Source organism: Mesoplodon bidens (genome assembly GCF_964165515.1).
Source record: "Mesoplodon bidens genome assembly, chromosome: 1".
Lineage (NCBI taxonomy): Eukaryota > Metazoa > Chordata > Mammalia > Artiodactyla > Ziphiidae > Mesoplodon > Mesoplodon bidens.
The window spans coordinates 49,382,675-49,404,063 of NC_138176.1; the positions used below are offsets into that span (position 1 = coordinate 49,382,675).

General features: G+C 40.3%; 1 protein-coding gene across 4 annotated transcripts in view; it reads right to left on the bottom strand.

The window, feature by feature from the left end:
• MAPK8 (mitogen-activated protein kinase 8) overlaps positions 1-20,648 on the bottom strand; it is a 120,011-nt gene extending 99,363 nt beyond the window's left edge. For all 4 annotated transcript variants that reach the window (XM_081232197.1, XM_081232194.1, XM_081232195.1 and 1 more), the window contains exon 1: positions 20,504-20,648. The gene's annotated coding sequence lies outside the window, so the exon portion shown is untranslated. The remainder of the gene's footprint in view (positions 1-20,503) is intronic.
• Between the last annotated feature and the right edge of the window lie 741 nt (positions 20,649-21,389).

Sequence of the window (21,389 nt, forward strand, 5' to 3'; positions counted from 1 at the left end):
GGCTGGTTCTAAAATTTATAAATGTAACCCACCACATCAAGAGGCTAAAGAAGAAAAATTATATGATCATACCAACAGAAGAAGAAAAAGCATTTGACAAAATCTAATACCCATTCATGATAAAAGAGAACTCTGAGAAAACTAGGAATAGAATTTGAGATTATAAATTCCTCAATTTGATAAAGAACATCTACCAAAAAAAAGAAAAAAAGAAGACCTACAGTTAACATTATACTTAATGGTAGGAAACTGGATACTTTCCCTCTAAACTCAGGAACAAGGTAAACATGTCCTCTCACCACTACTATTCAGTATCATACTGGAAATTCTAGCTATTGCAATAAGACAACAAAAGAAATTCAAGGGTATAGAGACTGTTAAAGAAGAAATAAAATTGCTTTTGTTCGCAGATGAGATGACTATATACAGAGAAATTCCCAACGAATGGAGCAAAAAAAAAAAAACAAAAAAAAACAAACCACAACACCTCCTAGTTGATACAGTTGTTTCCACTTGGGTATAAATTAATTTTGATACTGCTATACACATATACATACTGGAACGGAACAATTAAGTAAATGGATGGTGTATGGTGGGAGGCAGGTTTCTCACCGTTGGAGGAAATTTACGACCAGTAAGGGGAGAATGCCAGAATGATTAATGTGGTAATGGATTAGAATGGAAGACAGCAAGAACTCACGTTAACTTTAATACTGACACAGATGGTTACACATAGAAACAATTATAGACATGTATATAGACACATATTTATATACATGTGTGTCAACATATACATATTCATTTCTTTACTCTGCTGAGAGTCCCTAAAAGAAACCACATCCCGGAAGCAACAAGCACATCTCACCCAGATTTTTGTTTCTAATACCATTCTCCAATAAAATGAACGTGGACTCCTTGGAGAAATGGTTGATTCTAGGTCTGGGGCAGAAAATAGACAAGATGAGCTGGGAGTATCACGTAGTGCCAGAAAGTAAGGATGTCCTCAAAAACAAATAAAAACACCCACTTATCATGATGGAGGTAAATCAGAGAGGCACAGGAGCCAACTGAAAGGTCTCTTAATGGCCAAAGCTAGAACAATCTGAACAAAATAAAGTAGTACTGGACTTAATAAAGTAACCCAAAATTTAAAATAAACACCTATGAATCTATACTGACATTAATGACTGAACAAATTAATAAATGGGAGAAGAGACAAATCTCTCAAGCAGCAGGATTCTAAATGATTCATTCACGTACTCTACTCTCAAGGAGAGAGGGTATAACTCCTCATTCTTCAAGGCTGCACACAGTGACTTCTTCCAAACAGTACACACACCAGGAAAGGCATGAGGGGAGAGATCTGACAAACATTATCTCAGCCAAGTGATCAAGGTCAACATCAACAGTCATAAATTACGTTAATGGTATGTCCCCTTGATATTATGTGATGAAAATGGCAATTTACCAATTCACTGTGATCTTCCCCTCCAAAACCCATAATCCTAGTCTAAAAATAAGAAAAACATCAAATTCCAATAAAGGGGCATCCTACAAAATACCTGTACAGTGCTCCTCAAAACTGTCAACATCATCAAAAAATTCAAGGAATGTCTGAGAAACTCAAAGCCAAGAAGATCCTAAGGAGACATGAAAGCTAAATATAATGTGGTATCCTGGATGGGATACCTGGAACAGAAAAAGGACATGAGGTAAAAGCCAAGGAAAGCTGAATAAACTATCAAATTTAGCTATTGATAATGTATCAGTGTTAGTTCACTAATTATAACCAATGTACCATCCTAATGTAAGATGTTAATAACAGGAGAAACTGGGTGCAGCATATATGGGAACTCCCTATAATATGCTCTCATTTTTTCTGTAAATCTAAAGTTTCTAAAAAATAAAGTCTACTAAAAAAAAGGAATAGTGACTAAATGACTACACACACCCCCGCCAAAAAAACCCAAAAAAATCTCTGTGATACCAAGAGAGAGAAAGAGAAATAAAATTATTTGACACCTGTGGAGATGACCAGTCACCAATTTTCAGAGTTGAAATTGAGTTCAGAGTTTCAGAGGTGAAAGAATTCTCAGAGTTAAAGAGTTGATACATCAAAGGAAAATAAGCATATCCCTCATCTTTTCGGGTAGAACTGTAGTTCGATCTCAGTTGCTATGGAAAAGTTTTTTTTAACGGAAGACAGCTTGCTAATCCAGAAGGATGATAAGGTTACAAAAGCACCACTTTGCAACCCCAAATGAAATAACTGGTTTAGATAAGGCTTATCAATATATGCTAAAAACATCAGGTAAAAGGCTGCTGGGAAACCGAATATTTGGAGGGAACCAAAGTATCACCTCACCAGTCAACTGCTACTTGCAAAGGCACCATGTTTATAACAGACAGATTTAGTGAATACCATCTTAACCAAATGATCACATTTCAGGTAGACAACCTAATATGATATGCCTTGTGTTATGAATCAATACAATGAAACAATACAATGTTATGAATACAATACAATACAGGAGCAACAAAGCCAAAAAATCTAAATATAAATGCAGCCTTTAGACCCAACCTTCTGTTTTTAGGAAACACAATGGTTAGGGATAAAAGTTAAGTACCATAAGGAAACAATCAGACAAATCCAGAATGCAAGAACATTCTATAAAACGATTGGTCTGATCTCTTCGAGATGCCAATATCATGCGGGAGAAAAGTGGAGGTGGGGACAACTGTAGTAAGTTAAAAGTGACTAAAGTAAAAACAATCAAATGTAATACATGAACTTTGATTGAATTCTGGCTCGAGAAAACCCACTACAAATGGACAACTAGAAAAACTTGAATACAGACTAAATAGTAAGGGTTCCCCCCCCAAATATGACATTTGTAAGAGAATGTGTTAATTTTAGGAGATGCTTTAGGGGTCAAATACAGCAAAAAAAAAAAAAAAAAGTCTCTATTAAGAGAGAAATAAACAAATATAACGAAGTGTTAACAACTGTATGCAAGTGGCAGTATACAGGTGTTCACTGTCCTATTTTTTCAATTTCTCTTTATGTTTGAACATCCTTAATAAAAGCTGGGAGGTGTGGAAGAATACAGTCATTAAAAAAAAAAAGGTGATTAAATTATCAGTTGTAAACCACCAGAAGATAGTAAGAGCAGATTCTACGGGCAGGTGTAACAAACGTGGATTTTAAACCAGTCTCCTATGACACATACACTCATGAACATTAGGAAAGTAGGGGCATGAAAGAGATGGAATCAGTTTAAGAAACAATTCCTATTCTAAAGTTTAAAATATCAACCAAAACTCTACCGATAAAAACCTCTAAGACTGAACACCTCCAGTATCTCTTATTTCTTCAGAAGAAAAAAGGGACTACAAAAGAGATACTTTGCTTTTCAATTACAGTGGTTGAAGAGTGACAGAAAATTTTTGTAATTCTGAAATTTCAGAAATATACAAATGAGTTGGAGGAAAAAGAATATAAATGAACTCATGAAGACCATAAGTTAATTTACATACATAAATATATATGAAGATAGGACACCAAATCAAAATCCCCAACATTTCATATATCGTATTAATAATGGGTTTCATAGAATTAAGTTCTCTCTGCAATGCCTTACTATACTAGTGGCTGTGTTAGTATATAATGCTATAAGGCACAACCATTAAGTCCAGCCCCAAAGTCAACCCCTCCACATTTAATGACTTAGAAGGCTATCCTGGGATTTCTCTGCAGAACAAATTTTAAAATTTTACTCAACGTAACTGAGTAAATACTTCTCATTGCCTCCTCCACACTATCTAGGATTCTACAACCTTATAACTATGACAATATCATGCCGATAAGTATGTCAGTCCTTTTTATGTGTGACTGCCCTTTCTCATTCCTGATAGACATGAAAATATTGCCTTATCTTTCTCCCAAACTTTGCAATGATATTATTTTCTCTGCCAATTGTTTCCCCCCCTTTCTACTCTTAATCCTATTTCATTTCTCTAATAACTGCTATAATATATATATATATATAATGAATATATACTGTATATGTAAGAATACTGGTACCCAAACTCTCACCCTGAGAAAAAACTAAAACCACATACAATAGAATTTCAAATAGGGAATTTTATGAGATAAGTCTTTATTATGCTAACAAATTGCTTTCCCTTTTAATGGTGAACTAGGTAATTAAGACCAACTCTCCTACTGAGAGCAAAGAGAAAAACTGGACATCCCCTTCCCCCAGGGAAAATTAGAAAAACAAATATAAATACCTCTTTGAAGGCATCACAGTGCTTAAAAAGGCAGTAAAAAAAAAAAAGTATGGAGGCTAAGATCGGGGACAGCAAGAAAATCTTCAGAGGTGAGCCAGACACATGGTGGTCATTTTCTCAGGGGGGCATCTGCCCATCCCATAAAGGTGGCTGACAAGCCGAGCTGAACTTTTTCACAGATTTACAAGGCTGGCACAGAGCGGGTGTTAAATATTAGAGGTAAGGAACCAACAAAGTATGGGGGTAGGGAAATACGGGGCTGATAACACCCCTGGTTTTATGTTGGGACCCCGAAGGGTAATATCCTAGGATTAAAGAAAAAATAAAATAGACCAGCCTTGGCAGACTCTGGAGTGCCAAGCTCTGAAACATTTTTACCTCTGGCTGGATTAAGATGATCCTTAAATTACCTCTATAATTTTTCACATATAATGTTTTAATAAAAAGGAGGAGGAGCTCTCTTCGGCATGCCTGCACAGAGCAAAGGCCATGTGAGACCATAGTGAGAAGGTGGGTGCTGCGACCCAAGGGGGCGTCTCACCAGACACCAACTCTGCAGGCCCCTTAATCGTGGACTTCCAGTGTCCAGAACTGTGAGAAAATAAATTTCTATTGTTAAAGCCACCTAGTCTATGGCATTTTGCCATGGCAGCCTAAGCAGACTAATACAAGTATATTCACATTGTTGTGTAGCTGATCTCCGGAAGTTTTTCATCTTGCAAAACTGAAACTCTGTAACCATTAAACAACTCCCCATTTCTCCCTCTCCCCGGTTCCTGGCAACCACCCATCTATTTTCTGGTTGTATGAATTTGACTACTTTAGATACTTCATATAAGTGGAATCACAGGGTATCTGTCTTTTGTGATCAGTGTATTTTATTTAGCATAATGTCGTCAAGGTTTATCCATGCTGTAGGATGTGGTAGTATTTCCTTCCTTTTAAAGACTGAATGTTATTTCATTGTATGTGTTGGGGCCCAGGGTAGGCCACCCCCAAATGTGCCACAGTGGCACATTGATTATTCTGAATTAAAGTTACTTAAGAAACAGCCAATGCAAGAGGGACACTGTGACCTTCCTCTCTGTGTCCCTGAAAACAGGAAATAAGTGTGAAAAGTGCACTCCCTGCATCTAGAGGTAGAAGTCCACCCTTATCGCCAAAGACAGGGAATTTGGGGCTGAGAAGCTTGTACAAACAAACTTTGTTACTTCTTTAATTTACTACCCCAGTCCCAAACTGTCTAGATTCTTCACTGATTGGTCACCCAAAACCTGAGTTTCTTTGTCCTGTCAGTTCCTCACAAATGTATTGTTTCTTTGTCTGCAAAGTATATAACCTGCCTGCTTTGGCCATTTCTTAGGTCCCATTTCTATGAACCCTCCCTGTGCATTAATTAAAATTTGTTTCTTTTTCTTCTGTTAATCTGTCTTGTGTCCAGCCGCAAGAACTCTGTGAGGGTAGTTGGGGAAATTTCCCCCTCCCTGACATATATATATATAGACCACATTTTGTTTATGTTGTCTTCCTTTTAAGGGCGTCAACATTTATTCTCATAGGCAGCTAAATTATTGGTGGATCATTTTTGGTTCTGTCAGGCTGTGTTGTTTCTTTGTTCACACTGGTCAGCACTGAACCACCACTGGTCTCACTATTCAGCTGTCGGCTGTGCAGGAGGCCATCTCTGCAGGGACCACAGAGTCTTGTCCTCTGTCTGTGCACCTAGCTGTTAGCCAGGGACCTAGGATGAGCTCCCACCACATCTTCTGGACACCTCTTTCTGTGACGCTCTCTTTTGTCAGTCACCCTGACCTGCAAATTCCAAGCATGTAAGCAGCTCAAAACTTGGATCACTGCCTCCTCAGCTTCGTGAGACTCCTGCTCTGTTTAGGATTCATTTTCCTGCTATGGGCCAGAAAGTGGCCCTAGGCAGAATACCAGGGTGACCATAGCGCTCACCTTTGTGCGTTATGTTCTCTCAAAGGTCACAGTGCTGCCTGTTCCGTCCCTGAAAACAGTTGCCTCACCTATTTTGTCATATATAGTATTTTGGCTGAGGGTCAAGTCCCGTATCACTCTGTCATGGCTGGAAATAAAACTATATTAGTTTTTAATTAGTATGCTCGCCCTGTTTCTCTTCTCCTTCCTCTCTTCTGTCTTTATACATTCTATCTTGGTGACCTTATCCTTGGAATTTCAATTCCTTTTCTAAATATTTTCTTTAACTTTTTATTAAGATTTCACCTATTAGAAATAAATTACTAACACTGTAGTATGTATTTATTTAATTTATTCCTCTTTATGGTTGGCTCTGCATATAAAAATAAGAGAACAAGGAGAGAAAATTTAATGGAATTCCTTACTCTGTGAAGGGTAAAGATTAGAGCACAACTGGGAGAATGTTTTGGGGAACACAGGTGTATAGCACATTCACAAAACATGTCAGAGGGAATTGCTGGGTCAATGGATACTTTCAAATGGGACCACCAGTTTAAAGTCTCCAGCAATGTATGAATTAAAGGGCCTATTTCTCTATACCCTCATCAAGCAAAGGTGAAGTGAACCACAGGATCCTCAAGATCATGATGACTTTTCACTCCCAGCTGTATCCTGGAAAGGTGATGAGTTTTTACTTAGGAGAAGGTCTTTCATCTTCTTCACGTTAGAACATCTATAAGACAAATCTTTTCCTTGCTAGTAATGGTCTTCTCTCATAGCAAAACTTCGATGATAATAAGGTCTTTATTTCAATATTAGTACTGAGATGGGGAAGGAAATGAAGGGGAGGGGAGAAAACTCCTGTGCTGGCCTACAGGAGAGAGTGTGAAAGAGATGTGATAAAAGCTAAGGAAGGAGTGATTTTCAAGGTGGAGGGAGCATTCAAAGTATAGAGTGCTAAAGAAAAAAAATAATAATAAAAAAAAAGGAGGAGAATAAGACAACATGATAAAAACTTACAATAGCCTACAGGAAAACACACAAGACCAAGATAATAAAGTTATCCAATACAGACATGCTTAATATATTAAAATAAATTTTTTTTAACTGTGGGCCATGAAAGACCAGCCCTGTACAAAACCCTAACTTCAAAATTTCACATCATACTTCATTTCCTCATCCTTAAATTCATCTGATTAATTCTTTAGGAATTCCCACAGCTGTTCTAAACCCTCCTTTGGTCCACATACATCAAAAAAGAACACAATGCCTACTAAAGGAAAAAAAAATCAGTCTTCCAATCTAAAAGGAATTCATGTGCCCACAGACAGGCCCTCTAACCTGCCCTATTGGTACATTCCCCAAGAGGGGGCACATCCCACTAAATTGCCACCAGAGAGTGAACTGCTGCAGGGAGCCACAAGCTCAAATCAGAGATTTTCAAGCATGTTACATCACAACTGTTACATATACACCTCTGTATATATCTGTATGTAAGTACACTCAACTGAAACCCGAATTTCATAAAACAATTCTTAGCTATAGTAAATAAGACAGGGTGACTGACGTAAGGACAGACATACAGATTAATGGAATAAAACTGAGAGTCCAGAAAAAAAAATTTTTTTAAACAAGAATGATAAGACATTAATAAGAAAGCACAGTATAGTTGACCCCTGAACCCCCACCATGCAGCTGAAAATCTAGGTATAACTTTACGGTCAGCTCTTTTTATCCACATCCACATCCTTGGATTCATCCAACCCTGTATCTTGTAGGGTTACGTATTTATTGAAAAGATCTGCATATAAGTGCACCAGTGCAGTTCAAACCCATGTTGTTCAAGGGTCAACCATATTTTCAACAAATAGTGCTGGGACAACTACATATCCATATGCCAAAGAATGAAGTCTGATCCTTTCCTCACATCACACACAAATTAACTCAAAATGAGTCACACACATAAGAGCTAAAACTATAAAACTCTTTGAAGAAGACACAGGAGTGATCTTCATTACCTTGAGTTAGGCAGTGGTTTCTAAGATACAACACCAAAAAGCACAAGCAACAACAACAAAAAATGTATAAATTGGATTTCAATAAAATTAAAATCTTTTGTGCTGTAAATGATAACATCAAGAAACTGAAAAGACAACCACCAAAACAGAAGATATTTGTGACTCACCTGTCTGATAAGGAACTGGTATCTAGACTACAAAAAGAACACTTACAACTTAATAAAAAGATAACCCAATTTTTAAAATGAGCAAAGGTCTGAATGAACATTTCTCCCAAGATATACAAAGCACATGAAAATATGATCTACATCATTACCCATCAGAGAAATGGGAATCAAAACCACAATGAGGGGTTTCCCTGGTGGCGCAGTGGTTTAGAGTCCGCCTGCCGATGCAGGGGACATGGGTTCGTGCCCTGGTCCGGGAAGATCCCACATGCCGCGGAGCGGCTCGGCCCGTGAGCCATGGCCGCTGAGCCTGCGTGTCCGAAGCCTGTGCTCCGCAACGGGAGAGGCCACAACAGTGAGAGGCCCGCGTACCACAAAAAACAACAACAACAACAAAACAAAAAACAAAAAAAACGAGATACCATTTCATACCCATTAAGGATGGCTGTATCAAAAGACAGACAATAACAAGCATTAACAGGATGTAGAGAAACTGGAACCTTCATACCTTGCTGGTGGGAATGTAAAATGGTGCAGCCACCCTGAAAAACAGTTTGGCAGTTCCTCCAAGTGTTAAACATGGAATTACCCGAATGACGAGCAACTCCAATCCTAGTCATATAGCCAAGAGGACTGAAAACGTACATCACACAGAAACTTGTGCATGAATGTTCATGATAATATTACTTATTTTATTTAAGTACTATTTTTTTAATTGATTAATTTATTTTACTCTTGGCCACGTCTAGTCTTAGTTGCGGCACGTGGGATCTTCGTTGCAGCATGTGGGATCTTTTGTTGCAGTGCGCGGGCTTCTCTCTAGTTGTGGCATGCAGGTTTTCTCTCTCTAGTTGTGACGCGTGGACTCCAGGGTGCATGGTCTCTGCAGTTTGAAGCATGTGGTCTCTCTAGTTGAGGCACGTGGGCTTAGTTGCCCCACAGCATGTGGGATCTTAGTTCCCTGACCAGGGATCGAACCTGTGTCCCCTGCATTGGAAGGCAGATTCTTCACCACTGGACCACCAGGGAAGTCCCCATGATAGTATTACTTATTACAGCCAAATGCCCATCAACTGAAGAGAGGATAAATAAAATGTGATATATCTGTACAAAGGAATACTATTAGACCATAGAAAGTAATGAAGTACTGATACATGCTACAAGATAAATGAGCCCTGAAAACATTATGCTAAGGGAAATAAGCAGTTACAAAAGACTACATGCTACATAATGTCCAGAATAGGGAAATTTATTACAGAGACAGAAAATAGAAGATAAGTAGTTACTTGGGACTGGGGCAGGGAGTGTGGGTGTGTACATGTGCACACGCAGGAATGGAAAATGACTGCTAATAAGCATGGAGTTTCTTTCAGGAGTGACAAAAAAGTTCTAAAATTAGATTGTAGTGATTGCATTACTTCATGAATATATGAGAAAGACTGTAAACTGCATACTTCAAATAGGTGAACTGTAATGACATGTGAATGAAATCTCAATAAAGCTGTTTAAAAATTCTCATCTTAGTCCCTTATTACTTGTGATACACTCTGACATTTTCTGTTGCATTTCATTTAAAAATACAACACTAGTTGTGATCTCTTAAATTCCTTCTATGACCCACAAATGGGTCAAGACTGGCAATTTAAAAACACCACCACAGAGTCATCTAACAGTTGAACTGATGGCCACCTTCTCCTACCTGGTAGCAGGATTCATACCATGACATCTCACATCCCAGAAAAAGTCCTACTCTTCCTGGTCATCTATTATTCCCCGAACTGTCATTGTCACACTGCTGTGTATATCCTCCATTTTATCCAATTCCTCATCCCCCACCCCCCAAATCCTTTACTGGACCTTCTGAAATTTCTAATTTGTGACCAGCAAACAGCCAATTTATACTACCCTTACTATTCCTTCTCATCATCTACCGTCCCTCCAATTCTCCCATTGATTTAGGACGTCAGCAACTGGTTCATAGTATGTACCCTTACTCCTCTCACCATTTGCTGACTTTACCATTCATGCAGACTGACTGACCCCTTTAATACTTCAGCCCCTTTAATTCTTTGGTCTCCTCTTTTCCCTCTATTCCACCTCAGCAGCCCATCCCAAGGCTACCCTGGACATTATCATTGCCAGAAACTATTATACCTGTCAAATCTCTCTTTCAAGCATCCCACTCTGACCACCACATTCAATCCTTCTAGTCCTCTTACTTCATCTGACCACTACCCGCAACAATTCTAATTGAAATGTCCAATACACTGATGCTACCACTTCCTTACTATGCATCCTGACTTCACCTCCTTTCTTGTCCACGTTAGATGTCGTGATTCATCACCACTCCTCTATAAGCACTCCCTCTAAAAGCCCTCATTTCCCTCTTCCTTTTCATTAAAAAAAAATGTTCTTAATTAAAAAAATGTTATATTGAAGTATAGTTAATTTACAATATAATATTAGTTTCAGGTGTACAGCACAGTAACTCAGAATTTTTACAGATCATACTCCATTAAAGGTTATTACAAGACAATGGATATAATTCCCTGTGCTATACAATATATCCTTGTTGCTTACCTATTTTACACATAGTAGTTTTTATCTCTTAAATCCCATACCCCTATCATGCCCTTCCTCCCTTCCTTCCCCTTACTGGTAACCACTAATTTGTTTTCTATATCTGTGAGTCTGTTTCTGTTTGGCTATAGACATTCATTTGTTTTACTTTTTAGATTCTACATATAAGTGATATATCATACAGTATTTGACTTCCTCTGTCTGACTTATTTCACTAGCACAATATTCTCTAGGACCATCCACGCTGATGCAAACGGCAGAATTCCACACTTTCATACTGACTTAGTTTTATGTGTCAACTTGGCTGGGCTACAGTCCTGTTATTCAATCAAACACTAATCTAAGTGTTGCTGTGAAGGTACTGTAGATGTGGTTAAAGTCCACAGTTGACTTTAAGTTGATTATCCTCAATAATGTTGGTGCACCTCATCCACTAGCTGAAAGGCCTTAAGAGCACAACTGAGGTTTTCCTAAGGAAGAAAAATTTTTGCTTCAAGACTGCAGCATCAGCTCCTGTCCAAGAGATTCTTGCCAGCCTGCCCTACAGATTTCTGACTTGTCAGCCCCCATAATTGTGTAAGCAAATGCCTTGAAATTTCTTCATATACACATACATACAATTATATCTCCTACTGATTCTGTTTCTCGGGAGAACTGTGACACCTGGCAAAACCTCACTCCAGAGGAATTGAACCATCTGCCTTACCTGTGCTTGTATTTAACCACATAAATAATGCTGGGGGTGGTAATCTCAAAACCAGGCTGACTGATATCACTTTAAATTCAAGACTTCTAACCATTAAATGAATAATCAATACTTCTTAGCAAACTAATTCAAAGACTCCCATCCCCCTCTGGCCATACCAATCTCAGTGAGAAAACAGAAAACATGAGAGAAGATGAAAGCCAAGAGGACAAGCCTTCATCTTCCAGCCACCAAATTCCCTTGGAAGAACACACAGCTTTTTTGCATTCCCTCCTATCTGATGGAAGACCTCTCTCTAACAAAGGCCAACCTCTCTATTTGTGCTCTCCATCTCCTTTCCTGCATATTCTCCTTTTTACTAACTGGACCACATATTTTTCTTACCTACCAACCCACTTCTCTGTTCCACTTCATAGACGTATTAGAGAAATAACATTTGCAAATTTTCATATAATCTGGAATTAGGGAAAGACTTGCTAACCATGGCATATAATTTAGAAGTCAGTAAAGACTGGTAAGCTTAACTACTAAGAAAAAAAAACAACAACAACAGCATGACAAAACCATCATAAGCAAATTTAAAAGGCAAATGATAAATTGGAAAAAATATTTCCAAAAAATAGCACAGAGCTATTTCCCTATAAAAATAAATCCTACAGGGCTTCCCTGGTGGCACAGTGGTTAAGAATCCGCCTGCCAATGCAGGGGACACAGGTTCGAGCCCTGGTCTGGGAAGATCCCACATGCAGCAGAGCAACTAAGCCTGTGTGCCACAACTACTAAGCCTGCGCTCTAGAGCCCTCAAGCCACAGCTACTGAAGCCCACATGCCTAGAGCCTGTGCTCCGCAACAAGGGAAGCCACTGCAATGAGAAGGCCGCGCACCGCAACGAAGAGTAGCCCTTGCTCGCCTCAACTAGAGAAAGCCCGCGTGCAGCAACAAAGATCCAACGCAGCCAAAAATAAATAAAATTAAAAAAAAAAAGAATCCTACAAATCTAAGAGAATGAGTAACAAAGAAATTAAAAAATAGGCAAGGATATAGATAGTTCACAATAAAAATACCAATAGTCCTTAAAAGACAAAAGATGTTTAATTTCACTCATACTGGCAATGAGGAAAGAAGCAGGCATCCTCACACAGGGCTGGTGGAATGTGTAGAAGTGAAACAACCTCTACAGGTGGCCCTTCGGTAATATCTATCGAAATTATAAATGCACATACACTCTGACCTAGCACTTCTGGAGGTGTATCCCACACGTCTATACAAATGTGAAATTATGTATGCACAAGGTAATCCACGGCACCATGGCTTTTGATAGCAAAAGACTGAAAACAACCTAAATGTACCTCAAAAATGGACTACTTAAATATATGTTACACCTGTAACCTGTATGATGTACGATGACCTGTATGATGTATGATGGCCTGTATGATGGTGTTACTGACCGAATTTCTGAATCTTCCCCAAATTCTTACGTTGAAGCCCTAACCCCTAGGTAATAACCTAGGTAATCAGGTTGACAAGGTCAATCAATCAGGTCATGAGGATGGGGCCCCCATAATGGGATTAGTGTTGTAAAACGAGGAAGAGAGAGTAGAGCTCTCCTCTTCATGTGAGGACACAGTGAGAAGGCGACATCTGAAAGCCAGGAAGAGTCCTCACCAGGAACCAAATCTCTTGGCACCTTGATCTTGAACTTCCCAGCCTCTACAACTGTGAGAAATAAATGTCAGTTCTTTAAACCACCCAGTCTATGGTATTTTGTTATAGCAGCCCAAGCTAAGAAAAATGGTATACCATGAAGGTGTTAAAAAAAAAAAAGGATAAGCATGATGTTTATGTACTGATAGGACTAATATGAAATCACCTATAAGCTAGACAAGTTAAATACAAAAGGTGAAGGGTATGTGCATGGTATGCATCTTACATAAAAAATGGGGGAGGCAGAGTACATATATATGTAAGATACATAATCCCTCACTGGCAATTCTGAAATCGATAAAGCTCTGAGAAATACAAGCTTCTTATAAGTTTAGTACAAACCTATTTGGTGTCAAGCCTGACCAAAAATTCCATAAGACTATAATTTTTATTTATCCTTACTGTACTATTTATGCTTTCAATTCAGAAATATTAATGTGTTTGATTATGGGATGCTACACTACCTCCCACTAGGGATTTTGGATAATATAGCAGATGCACTATATTACCTTTTCACAGTCCTCCCTCACCGCCCCCCGCAAAAAACCCCCAAACCTTAATTCTGAAATACATCTGGACCAAAGGTTTTGGAAAGGAATTATATACCTGTATATTTATCTCCACACACATAAACAATCTTTGGAAGGATTCACAGGAAACCTAACCTTGTTTCGATGCAAGGGAATGGGGTGGCTGGGCTGCACATGGTGGAAAGGAAACTTTTTACTGTATATCTACTTAAATCTTTGGAATTCTGAATCAAAGTGATTATACTACTTAGTCAAAACATAAATAAAATGTAAATAAACTAAAATCACTAAGACTTCTAAATTCTCAACAGTAACAGACAAAGCCAGATGCTTTGGTTTTGGTTTTGACTGAAAAGTGACCCTTAAGTCACAGGGAGATCTATACAGTACTGGCTTTCCTTTATCTCACTCTTGGTTGACCCAAATGGCATTTGAGAGGGAATCACCCTCTCAGGAGCAAAGCAGGGAATGGTGGGTTTCCATTCTCATTAATAGCTTTTAGGAAATAGCAATCTCCTGATGTTTTTGATGCCTCATGCCAAGCAAGGCAGGTGTGCTTGACTGTTTTTCTTTTCTAGTGTCCCCAGAAATATGATGGGGCTCAGGACTCCCAGCAACAGAAAGCAGTGAAGCCCACACTTCTCAATATCAGAGAAAGGCTTAAGAAAGTACTCCTACCATAAATCTAACCTTCAGTCTTCAGAGCTTCAATACAGTTGAGTTGGAGGACTCCAGTTAACATTTGACTGGCATCTTTTCTACTCCCTATCTTCATACTTTTCATTTACTTATTTTGATGTCCTGTTGTGTTCCAAAATGGATGAGGTGACTATAACGTTTGCCTTTTCTTCCGATTTAGATTTTGACTAATCTGTACCACACTCTCAACTTTAACCAGAAATCATGAGAGAAGACATTTCGCTTTTTGTGGTTTATCTAGTCAGTATATTTTAAAAGGCAGGGCTAGATAGATGTATGGTTCAGAAGTCCCCAAATGCCCCAACATCCAGCTCTCAGGTCTGATGCCTAAAGAAATTCCCAATGAAATGCCTAACAATACTTTGTTTCTTGTATTAGGACATAAATGCACTTATGTTTGTTCTTGTCTCCCGTCAAGTTATACTCATTGAACGTAGAGACTGACTTCGACTTCCTGTGGCCCCTACATCACTTAATACCTGGTTTGGTATAGAGTGGCTTCTCAATAAATGCTGCCTGTGCAAACCCAGAATCATCTCATAGTTGCTGTCTGCAAGAAGGAGCAAGAAATTTGATGTATCAATATAACCACAGAAATACTACCCAGAAAACTTAGAAAAACATAGAAAAGAAAGATAATATTTCCAGATGCTACTTAATAACCTCTGGAAAATGTTTAATGAACTGTTGTGGATACCCAGTCTCCACAAATTTGCAATTTTCACCCAGAGTTAAAGATTTCAGTAAGATTAAATTTAAAAGATGAACAGTGGGTACATTGGATAAACTATTCACAGCTCCTGGATTCCCATTCCTTTAGAGATCTGTCAAAATAAACCTACGAAAGCTTAGGCAATTTTCTGCAGTGGGAAAGCAAACGTGGCAAAACTTTGTGTTAGAGAATGTGGCAAATTTCCCCTTTAATATTGCTTTGGCAACATTTCCAAATTTTAAGGCAGAGAGGATTACTGATCCAAATGTTAAATCATTTCAGTCAATTCAGATTAGATGACACGATCAAATTTTAAATAAACCCCCAGAGATGCAGAGGGGGAAAAAAACTGGTATATTCTGGAGAATCTGAATGTATACTGTACATCAAATTGGTTTTAAATTTACTTGGCATTTTGCATTTGTTCCAAGTTAAAAATAATTAGGGATAACAATAGCTAAAATTTCCTTAATACTTAAATCTAGTGTTCCAGGTACTGTAGTTGCAGTACCTAATTTAATCCTCATAGCCCTATGAGACTATGTGCTATTATTATTTTCATTTGACAGATAATAAAACAGGCCGAAAGATGTTACAAAACCTGAACTGGCCTACGCCATACAGTTAATTAGATTTGGAGCATGGATTGTAACTCAGCGCTGACTCTATAACATCCACGCTAGCAGCCACTATTAAGTTTGGGCACCTTAACTTTCTAAAGAATTGGCAGATTTTAACCAAACCTGATGCATTTACAAAGGGTAACAGGAGACGTAGGCATATATTTACACTATATTTGCTATATTTGTCATACAACCCACCACCCTGAAAAAGAATGGCAGTTAATACGTTCTCTAAAAGGCCTTATACGCATACACACCCACATATAATTTTAAAAGCTGGATTTCAATAAAATTTGGCCTGCCCAGAGACTTGGGGTAGGCTTGTGCTCGTTTGTGGGAAGCCCTCTCATAATCTTTTAAAAGAACATAAATTCACTGTTTAGATATGCCTTAAGTTTATCCCTGACCATAAGCTTAAAGCTAATAAACTCTTCACTTTCACATTTTCCACTAAGTATCTGAAAGCACGAAGTCTCATTAGTAAGCATGGTGCTGTGGAATGAGTAAAAGCTTTTAATTTGATTTTTAAGAATAGATATTACAGAAAATATTTGATTCAATAATTTTTTCTGTTTCTGTAGATTACAAAAGTCTAACTTTCATTGCTATTCTTTTTTTTTTTTTTTTTTTTTTTTTTGCAGTACACGGGACTCTCAGTGTTGTGGCCTCTCCCGTTGCGGAGCACAGGCTCCGGACGCGCAGGCTCAGCAGCCATGGCTCATGGGCCCAGCCGCTCCGCGGCATGTGGGATCTTCCCGGACCGGGACATGAACCCGTGTCCCCTGCATCGGCAGGCGGACTCTCAACCACTGCGCCACCAGGGAAGCCCCCTCATTGCTATTCTTGACATCGCATTCTGATATCATCCAAGAAGGACTCTTTTTGTCCCCATATATTTTCTGAAGAACCACCTATCTGAGGAACAACCTTTCTATTTAAAAAAAAAAAAAAGTTCCAACAGCCTCAGGTTACAGTTCTAGCCACTTGTCCACAACTCTAGAGCTTGCTGATGACAAAGTCCAGATGACAGAACTGAGACCTGAACCTAGGTCTGATTCCTGGACTGGTCTATTTCCACCTACTGCCCTGATTGATAGGATAGCTTATTTTAATACTCCTGTCACCTTTTAGGTAGTAAAGTTTATTGACTCAGAACTCATTTCTGAAATCAAAACTCAAGTTAATCTGCATTAGAGCAAGAAGACAGAGCTGTAGATGTTCATGTAAAGAACTCATGACTAAAACAATAAGCTTCATAGCTCACAGATATAGGCAAATGACATATATCTAAAGTTATGTAGCTATAATGACTTCCCTGAACTACATGAATCAGAAAAGACTACTATCCATACCACTGACTTGACCAGAGACCTCTACAGAGCTGGCATCTAAATATCAGACATTATTTTATACACATGCAACAAAGCACCTCAATTATCTAGATGACTCAAATATGTCAAAACTCAACTCACTGACAAAGACATGAAGAATCGGGCTTCTATTAAACAAGCTCTTAATTGCCACTAGGATAGTTTGTGACTAGTCACGTAATAAATTACTTCAAGTTGTTTCACTGAGCATTGAGTATCATCACAAGGTTATTTCCGTAATATTAGGGATTGAGCAAACAGTTAAGATTATAACTTCATTAATTTTGGTAGAACTCATTCTTAAACTGATTTCTTTCCAACTGGCCTTTCTTCCAGGATATAAAGGAATATGAAGGATATAGTTTCCTACTCTGCCAGGACACTTAAAGGGAGCTCTTTTCAAATTCATTACTGGAATATACTTACTAACAGAATCAGTGCTATCTCTCCCTTTAAAGATAATGTAGAGTGAGATGGGGAGTGACTGCTAATAAGTATGGGGTTTATTGAAAAAGCCGTTATTTTTTAAAACCAACAGAATTTATAAAACAAAGCAAAAAAACACTATGGTTTGACACATGTATAGCCTGACAGTGAGGATTTGTATCAGTAACCCTTACTGGAATCTGACACAGGTAAAGTAGTAAAGTTTAGTATCTCAAGACTTTCATCCCTTATCTTAACAAAGTACCATTTTCTTTCTTTATTTGTACTCTAAATCAGAGAATAACAAGCTCATCTCAAATTCTTCCATATCCAAAGCAACTGCTAAAACGTATTAAGTGGAAAAGAGATGTAATGTAGATAAATTAATATTATTTTGAGTTTTAGGCACATATGCCTCACCAATAGTATTAGTATAAGGAAGAATTTAAAATTAAACATTTCTAATAAAACTTAAAAAAAAAAAAAACTTTTACGCAATGTGTTTCCTTTGTTCTAACTTATCCACTTAAAAAGGAGTATCAGGGCTTCCCTGACGCAGTGGTTGAGAATCTGCCTGCTAATGCAGGGGACACGGGTTTGCGCCCTGGTCTGGGAGGATCCCACATGCCGCGGAGCAACTAGGCCCGTGAGCCACAACTACTGAGCCTGCGCGTCTGGAGCCTGTGCTCCACAACAAGAGAGGCCGCGATAGCGAGAGGCCCGCGCATCACGATGAAGAGTGGCCCCCGCTGGCCACAACTAGAGAAAGCCCTCGCACAGAAACGAAGACCCAACACAGCAAAAATGAATTAATTAATAAGTAAACTCCTACCCCCAACATCTTAAAAAATAAATAAATAAATAAAAATAAAAAGGAGTATTCAGAAACTTTTCAAGTAATATTCACAAAAGGATAAATGCAATCATTTTAGACTCTGTTGAAATATCACTCTGTGTGTGTCTGTGTCTGTGTGTGCATACATATCACACACAGACACACACACATATTAAAAAAGTATTTTAGACAAGGTTTAATTTTAGGATAGCCAATGGTTTAGAAGTGATAGAGAAAAAAAATTAATACTGAAGTGATTCAAAAGCCCCTACTGTCGGGACAGATAATATATATGAACTGATCATTTAGCCACCTGGAAGTGACAGTTTGCATGAGGCTTCCAAAACTTTACAGAGAACATTAAACGTCTTTTGTTAAGGCTTGAGTTTAGATATTATCAATTATAAAGAGCTTTTCATCAATCTGATTTTTATTGAACACTTACTATATTCCAGGCTAGGTGCTAGAGACACAGATGCAAGACAGGTCTGTCCTCAAGGAAGGCACATTCTGATTTCTTGCTTATGTCAGATACAGCACTAAACATGCTAACTGACAGCATATGACCTCCTAGGCTTAACCCACGGCAGGGGATTCTGAAGTAAACGTTACAAGTGACTGTAAGGAAATACATAAAAGCTGTTGTACATTTAGACCAAATCTAACTCTACTTCCTAACATGTGTAACATTACGCTAGAAGTGCCAGATGTACTACTAAAACATAGTAAAATGACCCAAACTATTAACTATACCTTCTTTAACACATATCATTTATACAATCGTCTCATTTAAAGGTACATCTATTATATTTCAGTCAAAGTATCTTCTTCCATTAAAGGATATTTCTCTTTACCCTCAAACTCTCGTCTGGGTACAACACTGAACAGTTGCTGAATGAATGAATGAAATAAACAGATGTTCTAATTACCAAGGAAGTACTTGCTAGATGCTTATCTCAAAACACAATGGACTGACAGACCAGAATTCTACTGTAAAGATCAGTGAATTTCAGAGGCAAAAATAGTAACCACTGGACATTGTCTGATACCACGCCGTCAACATGTTAAATTCACAGTAAATATATGACGGGAAACTTTCAGAAATCAAAATGAAAAGTGTTCATCACAGTACTTTAAAACAGATTTGGCTCCCACAGAAGGACTGGGAACTCAAGTCCAAGACAAAGAGAAGGGAGGGTGGGGTGAAAAAGTCAAAAGGTCACCACCGAATGACCCTCAAGAGAAATGCGTGCTGACCACTGAAGCTCGCGCCGAGCTTGACGGACACCTCCTGCCCAAGCTACGGGTCCGGGCTCTTCCTCGCAGCCCGGAGCTGAAGGCCACCCCAGCCTCTTTCGACGCCGCCGCCTGCGTTCGCCCAGAATATCAGCACAAAGAAACCACCGAGAAACAAAACACTGTCCCCGTGGGCGCCGGGCACGCGTCGGGATCGGGCCACCGGAGCGCTCTCTGCGGCTGCCCGCCGCCGGAGGAGGTAGCCGGGGCGGAGCGGGCCGCCTAGGGGCCTCCGTCCGGACCTTCGCCGAAGTGTTTCAGAACTTGCCACCCACCTCCCGCTCCATTTTCCCCTCCCGACGTGGACGCGGGACCCGCGCTCCGCGCGAGGAGGGCGCGCGAGGACCCACTGGCGGAGCTGGGGCGGGGGTCGGCCGGGACGCGCCTGGGTCCAGCAGCCCCACGCCCACTGGCCGGCCCCCGCCTCCCCGGCTGCTATTGTTCCCGCGCCGCCCCCGCCGGCCGCGCGCCCCCGGCCCGCCGCGCGCTCCCGCCTCCACTCCCGGGAGGGGGTCAAGGCTGAGGAGAGGCAGTGGCGGCAGCACAATAACATAAACACGGCGGGGCCGCCGTCCGCCCCGGCCCTGCGGCACTCGCCGCACTCACCCGGCAGCGCAACGAATGGCGACAGGAAAGCCCGGCGGCGGGAACCGGCGCCGTCTTGGCGGTCGTCGTGGCCGTTACCCAGCGCTGCTCAAGGCTCCGTGCTCCGGGCCGCGTCGTCCGGCCTCGGCCCCTCCGCTGAGTAACAGGAACGCGGGCCGTCACCGCGCACGCCCGCTCACGTCATCGCGCAGGGCCCCGCCTCCGCGTTTCGCGAGAGCCCCCACAGGGCGGAGCAGCCCCGGGGCCCGGATTTCGGGGGCGGAGCCCGCAGTCCAGGGGCGGGGCTACTGCAGGGGACCGGGAGGACTTGCGGAGGTCACCTGGAGGTGGAGCTGCGGGTAGAGCCATCGAGAGCCTCTGAGAGCAGATTGTGAGGGGCGTGGCGGGAAGATGGAGGGGGTGGAGACTTGCTCCTGGCACGTGGCGGCGTGTGGCCTGAGCGCCCGGCATCTGTACGGGGGCGGGACCCTAGTCCCAGCCAAAGCCGCAGGGGCTCCTCGCCCCAGGGTTTGACGGTCAGGTGCGATTGAGGCAGACCCGCCCCGGGATCAGGCACTTCGGCCCGGGCTCACACCTGAGAGACGAAAAGCTCTTTACCATGACTAACAATACGTTACATTCTGAGGACACCTGCTTCAGGCCCCGCAATCCTTAAGCAAATATTAGCCACTTGGAAAAAGCTGCCTCCTGTTTTCTCCAAATCCACTTCCTACAAAAGTCCATGCACTACCCTATTTGTCTCTGGGCCCTACAAAGCATGTATATGTTAGTTATAGAAGTGACAAATTGGCATGCCCTTAAATATCTGACGAGTGGAAAGATGTCTAAATCACATACATGCTTGCAATATAATACATTTTAGCAATTTAAATGCCCTGTGTTCAAG